Here is a 9,001-nt window from a genome sequence, read left to right as displayed (position 1 = left end):
CTGGTGTATCTCGATATGTGTTCCATGAGTGCTTGAAAAGAACGTCTGCTCTGCTGGTGAGTGGAATGTTCTAAATATGTCAGTGAGGTCCCACTGCTTGTTGTGTTTTTCTCTATCCTTACTGATCTGTTGTCTCATTCTATCAGTTGTTGAGAAAAGCCATATTGATATCTTTAACATTAGGGTGAATGTGTCTATTTCTCCACTAGTTCTATCAGGTTTTGCTTCATATCTTTTGCAGCATCATTGTTGGTGAGTACACACTTGGGATTGCTATGCTTTCTTGGTAGATCCCACTATCATTGTGTAATGTCCTTGGTTAAATTCTTAGTTCTGAAGTCCGATTTATCTGATAATAATAATATAGCCCTTCCTGTTTTTTTTTTTTTTTTTTTGGTTGGTACTTGCATGGGAGCTGTATTTTATTTTATTTTTTATTAAAACTTTTTAAGGATTTATTTATTTATTTTAGAGAGAGAGAACAAGCAAGCAGGGGATGGGGCAGAGGGAAAGGGAGAGAATCTTAAGCAGACTCCCGGCTGAGGGCAGAGCCAGAGTTGGGGCTCAGTCTCATGACCTCAAGATCATGACCTGAGCCAAAGTCAAGTGTCAGATGCTTAACTGACCAAACCACCCAGGGGCCCCTTTTTTATTAATTTTCAAATTTTAATTCCAGTATAGTTAACATATAATATTATAGAAGTTTCAGGTATATAGTATACTGATTCAACAATTCCATACAACACCCAGTGCTCATCCGACAAGTGCACTCCTTAATTCCCGGTATCTATTTCACCCATTCTCCCCACCCACCTCACTGATGGTAATCATCTGTTTTCTATAGTTAAGAGTCTGTTTCTTGGTTTATCTCTTTTTCCCCCTTTGCTCATTTGTGTTGTTTCTTAAATTCCACATACGAGTGAAATCATATGGCATTTATCTTTTTCCACCTGGCTTATTTCACTTAGCATTATTCTCTCTAGTTGCACCCATGTTGTTGCAAATGGCAATATTTCATTTTTTATGGCTGAATAATATTCCATTATATACATATACCCTATCTTCTGTACCCATTCCTTAGTCAATGGACACAGACTTCTTCCATAACTTGGCTATTGTAAACAATGCTGCTATAAGCATGTATCCCTTTGAATTAGTCTGTTTGTATTTTTTGGGCTAAATACCCAGGAGTGTGATTGCTGGACTGTAGTTTCATTTTTAACTTTCTGAGGAACCTCCATATATTTTCCACAGTGACTACACCAGCTTGCACTCCCACCAACAGTACACAAGGGTTCTTATTTCTCCACATCCTCTCCAACAGTTGTTGTTTCTTGTGGTTTTGATTTCAGTCATTCTGACTGAAGGTGTGAGGTGATCGTTCATTGTAGTTTTTGATTTGTGTTTCCCTGATGATCAGGGACATGGAGTGTTTTTTTTTGTTTTTTTTTTTTTCATGGAGTGTTTTTTCATGAGTCTGTTGGCCATCTGTGTTTCTTCTTTGGAAAAATGTCTGTTCATGTCTTCTGCCCATTTTTTACATTGGATTATTTGTTTTGGGGGGGTTGAGTTTGTAAGTTCTTTATATAATCTGGATACTAGCCCTTTATCAGAGATGTCGTTTGTAAATATCTTCTCCCATTAAGTAGGTTGTCTTTTCATTTTGTTGACTGCTTCTTCCACTGTGCAGAAGCTTTTTATTTTGATGTAGTTCTGGTAGTTCATTTTTGCTTTTGTTTCCCTTGCCACATGAGGCATACATAGAAAAAAGTTTCTGGAGCCAATGTCAATGTCAGGGAAATTACTGCCTGTGTTCTTTTCTAGGATTTTTATGGTTTCAGGTCTCACATTTAGGTCCTTAATCCATTTTGAATTTATCTTTGTATATGGTGTAAGCCAGTGGTCCAGTTCCATTCTTTTGCATGTAGCCATTGCATGAGAGCTATATTTTCTAAAGAGCTTCTTTCAAATGGGGAATGGGTGATAAGAATTCTAATTAAATACTTGTAAAAAATATATATATGTAGTGAACTCTTAGTTATCCATAATAAAAAGAATCTTAAAGTGCAAAGACCAAGTGGCATTGCTGACTTCACTTACTTTACTCCCTATATGCCTTCTTATGGGTGAACAAATTAATAAAAAAAAATAGAAATGAATTGTAGTAACTTTAATATCCCCAATTCAAAGCTGGTTTATACCAACCCTTGCAGAACTTATGCCAAAGAGCAGAACCGTTGTCAGGACTCTTCTAATTTCTCTTTTTGGGAATAATTCTCCCCTGCCCCGAGAATTTTGCTGAATTCCCCCAGGCCTCACAGGAACAGACCATCTTAAATAAATAGAATTTTAATCTTATTTCCAAATGAGATTATACACATAACCACAGAAACACACCAACAATATCAAAAGAAGATGTTTATCCAGCGCCTTTAAACCTGTGGCCCATCACTGGACCACACTGCTGATCTTGTGCTATGAGTTAGTGTTTTTATGAATTCTGAAATTATCTTCCAATTAGCAGAAATACAGTACATTGTGTCATTTTTGTTTTTTAATTAGTCAAAGGACTGACTTAAAAATGTGTATATTTCAAATACGCCATAATTTTGTGGCCCCATCTGGGTGTTTCTTCATTTTATAACCTCACCAAGAATTCTAAAATGTGGCATTCCCTGAGGTCTCTTCTGATGGCTTAGGGAATTTACAGCGAGTCCTGAGTCCTCTGACTACAGTACACCCTGATCTAGGAATACTAGAATTGCATTAGCTGATTATTTAGGCCTTTATGTGGAAAGAAACAGAACCCAGGTATTTTCCCCTCGAGCTGGAATAGCATGTGGAAAAATCAACATTAGAAGGATGGCTGTTTTTTACCCAGGCCTCTGTAGCATCAGAATGGGGTGCTGGGCTTAAAATTCACTTTAAAGCTGATGCCACAACAGTGGACTACAAATACAAGGCAATCCAAGCCCCCATCCTTCAAGGTAGGATTTCTGGGGGAACCTAGATACTCAAGAGATTCAGATTCTCTGAATTATGATGGGGGAAAATGTCAGGTGGGTCAATGGCTCTATAAATTGAACATTACAGAGAATTAAAAACTTTAAGAAATCAATACACAACACAACTGGTGTTCACGCTACTCCACTCTTCACACCCCAGGACAACAGCCATTAAAGAGAGGGGTGGGAGGCACCTGGGTGGCTCAGTGGTTGAGCATCTGCCTTTGGCTCAAGTCGTGACCCTGGGGTCCTGGGATCGAGTCCCACATTGGGCTCCCTGCAGGAAGCCTGCTTCTCCCTCTGCGTATGTCTCTGCCTGTCTCTTTGTGTCTCTCATGAATAAATAAATAAATAAAATCTTAAAAAAAAAAGAGAGAGAGAGAGCGGTGGAACTGTGCGTGGGTTTTACACTACCATCCTCGTAGTGGCATGGCTTGACAGAGCTACATATGCAGTGTGTTGATGAGACACAAGCCTTGGAATCATGGTATATGTGATCATGATTGATGGAGGGTTTCGTCTCTTTTCCATTGCTATTTTAATAACAATAAAGCAAAAACCTTCTGAGGCTTAAAAGATAGATATTAAAAGAGCAGATGGATACAGAAATCTTATTGATACTTACGACCACCACTGGTTTATTAATTTAAAGTTAAAATTGTCATTGTGCTTGGTTCAAACAGGTCATACACTGACAGGAGACAAAAATCAAATAAGAAAAAGGTATACAATAGGAAGTTTTGTTTCCCAGCCCCTTCCCAGTTACTCAGCTCCCACCTACTACCCTAATGATACACTTGTAATTGCTTCTTTTATTCCTTCTAAGATGCCATTTTGCAAATACGAATATATCATAACCCTCTCTTTTTATACCAAGGGCAGCATAAAGAGTATTACGAGCATGACCTCTGTAGCCAAATCCCAGTTCTTCCACCTGTTAGCTGTGTGGCTTCAAGCAAGTTTCATAACCTCTCAGTGCCTCAGTTTCCTCTTCTGTATAATGAAGACAATACTAGCAACTGTCTCATATGGTGATTGAGGATTAGATGAGCACATACAGGTAGGAAGCATTTAGGGCAGGGCCTGGCACACAGGGAGTCCTCTACATGAGGCACGTGGTGCTGTCATCACAGAGAGGTACGGTGTCAGGATTCTAAGGGCATGGGCTCCGGAGTGAGACTGCCCAAGGTCAAATCCCATTTCCTTACCTGTAAAATGTAGAAAAGAATAGTACTTATCCTCCCAGGTATGTCGTGAGATTGAAACGAACGGTGCCTTGGGCTTGGTAAGCGCTATTGTATTTCATCAGATCCAAGATGCCACAGACTGTAAGACATCATTATTTCATGGGCTAGGAAAAAGAAACCATTCCAATTAAATTATGACATGTCTCTGACTATCACACATCCTTATTTCAAAAATGTAACAGAGTGGGGAAAAAATGCACATCTCAGAATTGACGAAACGTGGGATCCAAGTGTTATCTATTATACTCTTATTTTCACCTAAAAATACATCTGGGATATTGTTCTGTATTGATACAAAACAGCTCAAAACAGCTTCTCTCTCTCTAAAGAAAAAAAAAAAGGCTGTATAGTAATCCACTGTGTGGATGAGCCATCAATTATTTAACCAGTCTCCTATTAGCTTCCTGCCTATTGCTGTTACAGACAATACCTCAATGAATAACCTTGTAGACACATCCTTTGGCAAGTCTGTTAGTCTATCTGTAGCATCAGTTCCCAGAATCAGCACTGCTGGATTAAAGAGTACAGGTATTTGAAATTTTGGCAGGTGTTCTAAGCTCAAGTTTACATTTCCAGGCCACTTCAAACCGGAATCATACTAAAGAAATCATGGATCAGGAATGTTTGAGGGGCACCAGGGTGGTTCAATGATTGAGCGTCTGCCTTTGGCTCAGGTCGAGATCCCGGGGTCCCGGGATCGAGTCCCACATCAGGCTCCCTGCATGGAGCCTGCTTCTCCCTCTGCCTGTGGCTCTGCCTCTCTCTGTGTGTGTCTCTCATGAATAAATAAATAAAATCTTTAAAAACAAACAAACAAACAAACAAACAAACGGAATGTTTGAGAAGGTTGGGCCTGAAATCTGAGTCGGAGAACAGAATTAGAAAAGTCTCAGCACAGAGGTGAGGGAGAAGTGACATTCCTGTACCTGACTGGTGGCCGGGTAAATTAATCAGACTCTCGAAAGGCATTTGGGCAAATCTCTTAAATTCTACTTCAGAACGCTAGCCCAGAAATAGTAGCCCAGGCTACAGAAATGCTAGCCCAGGCTACAAAGGCGTAGATGATACTCAGCAAGCACTTGGCATGTGGCAAATGCCCTGCAAAGTGCTTTACAGATACGAACCCGTCTGATGGGCGTAGCACTACGAGGTAGGGGCAGCTGTCCCAGGGTTACAGACACAGGGACTTGACACACTGGGTGGGTAATGCTAGCAGCAGAGTCCCCAGCAGCCTGGTACAAGTCTTGTGCTCTTAAGCCTGATACAAATACGCTTTTTCTTTTTTTAAAGATTTTATTTATCCATTCGTGAGAGACACAGAGAGAGGCAGAGACACAGGCAGAGGGCGAAGCAGGTTTCTTGCAGGGAGCCCCATGCGGGACTTGATCCCAGGACCCCGGGATCACGACCTGAGCCAAGGGCAGATGCTCATCCACTGAGCCACCCAGGTGCCCCAAATACACTATTTTGAAGTAGTGGGAAAATATTTGAGAAGCCCAGAGTTCCCAGAGCAGTTAGTTTATATAGTTATAAACCCACACTGTGGGAGGCAGTGTGACCATGATAATGAATGAGGTAAATCTTTATATAACAACCTCAGTGTACGTCCATAACATATTGTCTTGTTAAAAACAATTAGAAGCAAGGGTGCTGGGCAGTGTGCACAGCCGGAGTAAGTTTCCATATATGTGAGTATGCCATGTACCAAGCAGATGACAGATGGATAGACAGATAGATATTAAAAGGTCTGGAAGGATGATTAAATAGTTAAGGATATTCACTCTAAACACCCCTGGGTGTGGGAGAGCAGATGGGAATGGGGACTTTGCTTCATACACTTCCAAATTATTTGAATCTTTTTTCAGGATGTGTGTGTTCCTATACCAAGCTTGTTATTGGTTTAGAGAGGCATTTAATTTTCAGATTCCTGACATTTGACTTCATCCCTACACCGGCTTCATCAGAAACACCCAAAGTGACTGGATGTTAAAGCACATGTGGCCCCCGTGAGCAAAAATAAAAAAGAACCAACCAGGATTCAGGGATAAATAGCCCTGAGTGGCACTACCGTATTACCTGGGCGGTACTTCAACACAATTGCCTACTAAAGTCACTTACCAAATAAGAATGTTCTTTAAATGATTAAAATATAGGTTAAATATCATTTCATTTCATTTTTTAGCACTTTTAAAAAAAAGATTTTATTTATTTATTCATGAGAGACAGAGAGAGAGGGGCAGAGACACAGGCAGAGGGAGAAGCAGGCTCCCCGCAAGGAGCCCGATGCGGGACTCGAATCCAGGACCCTGGGGTCACAACCTGAGCCAAAGGCAGATACTCAACGGCTGAGCCCCCCAGGCGTCCCCCCTCTTTAGCACTTTTAGAACTCTTTCCCCCATTTCTAAGTTTTTACTCTCTGGAATCTTCCCAAGCTGATCTGAAGCTCTCTGTAAACACTTACAAATTAAAGGAAAATTAGATTATTTTTCATCAGGATGTGCAAGGTGTGTCTATGAGCGATCCTTTTTAAAGGGAATCCCTTTTCTGAAAGGTGCGGTCCAGGCCTTGGTGGTGGAGTAGGCCTGGGGGCAGGCTGGCCGGGGGTGTCACTGCGGATGTCAGGAGGGCAAGAGGGAGGCAGTCCGGGTCCAGCAGCTCAGCGAGTGCAGGAGCCCTGCCTCGCCCCTGGGCACCTCTCTGAGGCTGGGAAGAGAGAGGGCTCTCGAGCTTTCCAGGGAGGGGGAGAGCCATGGGAAAATGACAGTTTGAGTTTTGGAGAGAGAGCACTTGGAAGGGTGGAAGGGAATTTTTTTTTTTGGAAGGGAATTTTTTAAGGAATCAGCTCTGTACCCAGAAAGCTGAGAAAGAAAGTAAAGTTTCATCCTCTCATAAAGAAGTTTGCTCTGATGTCTCAGCAGGAGGCATGTTTCAGGACCTCCGACCCTCCAGCCTTGTAAGTCAGCTGCTGGCTCTGGATGGAGCGCCCAGCAGGGGATCCTAATTTTGCAAGCTTCTTCTCCTTTCTGTCATGCTTTCCATACTTCTTGGGGCATGCAGCCTGCCTTCTTTCCTTTGCCTGAGTCTTCTCTCTCTCTCTCTCTCTCTCTCTCTCTCATCCTTCTGAGTTTTTCTGGAGTATTTGAAAAAAAATTTTTTTAGGAGTAAAAGATTTTACCTTCGCCTTTCCTTGTTGATCTTTTTTTTAAAATTTATTTTTATTTTTATTTTCCTGTTGATCTTAAAAATGTGATGTTGCCTGTATCTTGGGGACCCTGTTTTACTGCCCTAAAACTCACTCTATCCTCTCTTGTAGGTGCCTGGAAGGGGTTCCTTGAACTGGAGTTATGGTTTATGGGTCCTAAACACATCCAGAAGCCGGATGAATCTGCAGTCTCTGGCCGTGCTCGGGATCCCAAAGCTGGAAGTCATACCCAGGGCTTTGCGGCAAAAGTGGACAGAGTTTTTCATCTTCTTTGAGATCTTTTCCATCGTGGTTCATCTTCACTGGTACACATTTGTTACTGGCCCCTTGGTGTTTGTGCTTCTTTTTCCTTTTTCCTCTCCTTTTCTTTATTTCCCTTACTTAACTAAAACAGTGTCTGTTCACAGAAGTACGTAAAATGTCTGTTCTTCCCTTAGGATGAAAGTGGGTAAGTATGGAGCCTGGAAGAAACCTGCTTGCTGGTCCTGTGTCATCCCATTCATGTACATGCTGATGGAGTGCCCCCCCCCCCAGCTCACCACCTCTCCAGGGGGTGGTACATCCGCCCCATCTTCTCCCTCCACAGCCCCTGCACCTCCTGCCAAGTTTTGCCTCTTACCCTGAGCCCTTTGCTTTGGCAGATCCCTACGCAAGGTCTCAGCAATGATGTTGGCCTCCTGCGCTTTCGACTGAAACTAAAACACCACTTCCTGGATTGCACCTTTCTGTGAAATATGTGACTTCCCGGATTACATCACTTCCTGGGGTCTAGCATCTCACTGGGCCCCGGGACCAACAACTTCCCTATTTGGTTTTGTCCTTGTCACCGACATTTGGTCAATGGTCAGGATGCTAAGTGTTCTTATCAGAAACAAAGAAACAAACTAAGGGACGTAAGGAAACTTAGGGAGGCGATGGATAGATCCGTTACCTTGTTTGTGATGCAGTGCGAGTGTTTACACATGTGTGCAAACTCATGAAATTGTACCTGTTAAATATGTGTAATTCTTTGATATCGATGATGCCTCGATAGAGCTGTTTTATTTATTTACTTATTTATTTTTTTGATAGAGCTGTTTTAAAATAAATAAAACCCCAGCGTGGTAAAAGATGCAAGCAAACTTGGCCAACCTTTGCCCTAGAGAGACAGATGCAAGTGGCTTTATTTATTTGTCAGGATAGCATTCTTTCTCCTTTCATTTTTTGCATTTCTCCACCACCTTGTCTTTTTTGGATATAGCATGTGTGTGCATACACACTCTGGGCCAAATAAACAATCCCTATATTTTGTCAGTGCTTTTTTATCACCCTAAAAAAATGTGTTTTACTGTCTCCTAGTTCAGTGCTCTGTCCTGTCCTACACACCACAGTTGTCCCCTGGGATGGAGGAAGGAGCCATGGTTTGTCCTGATGTATCAGACCAGCTGCCAAAGCTTATCCACTTGTCATTCAGGACCTAGCCTACCTCTTTCCTGACATCTCAAGCTATACTGCTTTCTTTTTTGTTTTCTTCTAAATTCCTACAACATCCATTCGTTCATTCATTT

The 9,001-nt window shown here is 41.8% G+C and overlaps 1 long non-coding RNA gene across 2 annotated transcripts; it reads right to left on the bottom strand.

The window, feature by feature from the left end:
• Nucleotides 1-3,519: 3,519 nt before the first annotated feature.
• Nucleotides 3,520-8,162, bottom strand: LOC118352867 (uncharacterized). 2 transcript variants are annotated; one of them, XR_007407393.1, is made up of 3 exons: nucleotides 8,074-8,162; nucleotides 4,214-4,356; nucleotides 3,520-3,696 (listed from the first exon to the last, which is right to left on the bottom strand). It is a non-coding gene; the product is annotated as an uncharacterized LOC118352867 (long non-coding RNA). The 2 variants fall into 2 exon arrangements; XR_004810753.2 differs by having other exon boundaries at nucleotides 3,520-4,356.
• Nucleotides 8,163-9,001: the final 839 nt, after the last annotated feature.

This window comes from Canis lupus, chromosome 30 (genome assembly GCF_003254725.2).
Source record: "Canis lupus dingo isolate Sandy chromosome 30, ASM325472v2, whole genome shotgun sequence".
NCBI classification, from domain to species: domain Eukaryota; kingdom Metazoa; phylum Chordata; class Mammalia; order Carnivora; family Canidae; genus Canis; species Canis lupus.
Note: the sequence above shows the minus strand (reverse complement) of the source record. Positions and strands in the feature narration are given on the sequence as shown.